This window comes from Salvia hispanica, unplaced genomic scaffold, assembly GCF_023119035.1.
Source record: "Salvia hispanica cultivar TCC Black 2014 unplaced genomic scaffold, UniMelb_Shisp_WGS_1.0 HiC_scaffold_1011, whole genome shotgun sequence".
Lineage (NCBI taxonomy): Eukaryota > Viridiplantae > Streptophyta > Magnoliopsida > Lamiales > Lamiaceae > Salvia > Salvia hispanica.
This window is the reverse complement of record NW_025951263.1, coordinates 35-2,311: the sequence shown is the minus strand read 5'-3', so window position 1 is coordinate 2,311 and position 2,277 is coordinate 35. Positions and strand designations below refer to the sequence as shown.

Genomic DNA, 2,277 nt, shown 5'->3' with positions numbered 1-2,277 from the left:
TCTCAATCAAATATCACATTCATATCACATTCAGCTCCCAAATTATGCTTAGCGATGGACACGGGTACACGGACACTATAAGCAACCCGATGAGGGCCTCTGTCATATCCACATCTGGGTGAGATACTATCAGATGTTGTACATCTTTCGTATAGCCTATTATAAGGCATCTGGGTGAGATACTATCAGATGCTATATATCTTTCGTATAGCCTATCATAAGGCATCAAACATGTGTGCAGTACTGCTGTCCTATGGCATGCCAACTATACCCTGTGATTCACTCAAGCAATGGGGCATAACAACTAGTCCAGATAGCTTTCACATTATTCAACACGTATAGCTATTTAAATCACTTTGCATATCATATATCACACCAATTCACAATTTCAAAACATAATTCTCACATCTTACCTTTCCATGTCTCGTTTATGTCATTGAGTTATACCGTCCACACAATCATATATAATCTCTATTGCACAAGCAGATAAAACATATGAAAACGTAGCAATATGTCTCGAAGTTAAAGAGATTAAACTCTAGAACACGCGTACACTACCTGTACACGCCAACAAAACTCTTCTACTTGTTTACTTAACCCTGCATCGGCCCCTTTCCCCTATCACTTGAGCTCGCACTCGGTTCACCTAATTTTCAAACAATCATATATACAATTTATAAATAACACAAGTAAAATCAAATAATCACCTTTACCTATTTCACTTTCTATACTATTTCATTCAACTCACATCATTTTAAGTACATCCCAAATTCATAATCATCTCGCACCAATAGATTACTCAAATAAAATTAACAAAAATCACTTTCCCTACTATCAGTTACTGTTTACGGCAGAGAGCACTAACTTTGAAAAATCATTCCGCTCGACTCATAAGTCCAAAATCAATGAAACCAATTGCAAAAGAAACATATAACAGTCAGGTTTATGAGGATTAATTTTTAGCTTGAAATTCCTTTTCGTTTAGGATATATGAATACTTTTTAAGAACCCGCCAGAAACAGGGCAGTCCTTTTAGAAAATTCATAATAAATCCATATGAACTCGGTTTAGGCTGAATTTTGGTGACAACGTAGAAGACATCTAAGAGCAACTTCTGGTAAAATATGAGCCGAAAATAAATTCTTTTGATCTGTCAAATAAGCCTAGAAACCTACTGTTTAATCAGTGTACTTATTGGCTATCAAAAACATTACTCTAAAAGTTCATTTCCTGATTCTAAAATAAAAGTATAGTTTCAAATGCATCAACACAAAATCAATATCAAGCATCAAAATAACAAAACCCCCAAATTCAAGAACCCTAATTTTGACTCCCTCAACAAGAATCACATCAAATTAACATCACTACTATGCTTAGAAACAAGATTAAGGAGGTTATGGAGAAGTCTAACCTCTAATTTTAACTAATTTGCAAAGCTAAGTGGAGGTGGTTTTCAACTTGAGCTCCAAAATTAAGAGGAAATAGGAGGAATTGAAAGCTTGGATTGGTGGAGGGTACTACATGCTTCACGGAGGAGTGATTGGAACTATCACGGTGGCTGATCGGAGAAGTAGAGAGGCTGTCGAATTTTTACAGAGAGGGGAGAAGTTTACGTTGAGAGAGATAGCTGAGAAGGATGAGTTTCATCTATTTTCTAATTCTTAATTCTTAATTCTTTTCCTTTTTCTTATATTTTTTTTTTCTAATTTCCTAAACAAGGCACGTATAACCCTATTACTCATCAATCCTTCCATTCTTTTTATTTCTTCTTTTTCTTTATCTCCATCTTTTTTTCTAAAATTATAAAAATCCTTTTCCTTTTTCTTATATTTTATTTATTTTTTTTTTCTAATTTCCTAAACAAGGCACGTATAACCCTATTACTCATCAATCCTTCCATTCTTTTTATTTCTTCTTTTTCTTTATCTCCATCTTTTTTTCTAAAATTATAAAAATCCTATATTTATCTCTTCTATTCTAACCCCAACACATACATATAAAACTATTAACTATAAAATTTCTAATTTTCTATTTCTTCTAATGCTGGGATATTACACTTATAGTATTAAATAGATATATATCTAATTAAGGAAAATTTAATCAAATTAATTATTCTTATCTAAATGCATATATGATTTTTCAAATAAATTTTTATTTAATCATTCTATAATTTAATTTTTAGCTTTTTCTTTATTTGTTGTGCTATTCTTTCATAACTTATTTTTTTCGTTAAATTTTCTGGAACATTTTGTCAATGTAGTAATGATAAGGCTGATT

General features: G+C 31.9%; 1 long non-coding RNA gene across 1 annotated transcript; it reads right to left on the bottom strand.

Annotated features, from left to right (window-relative positions):
- Positions 1-6: 6 nt before the first annotated feature.
- Positions 7-1,658, bottom strand: LOC125197823. Its single transcript, XR_007172249.1, has 3 exons — positions 1,412-1,658; positions 559-646; positions 7-471 (listed from the first exon to the last, which is right to left on the bottom strand). It is a non-coding gene; the product is annotated as an uncharacterized LOC125197823 (long non-coding RNA).
- Positions 1,659-2,277: the final 619 nt, after the last annotated feature.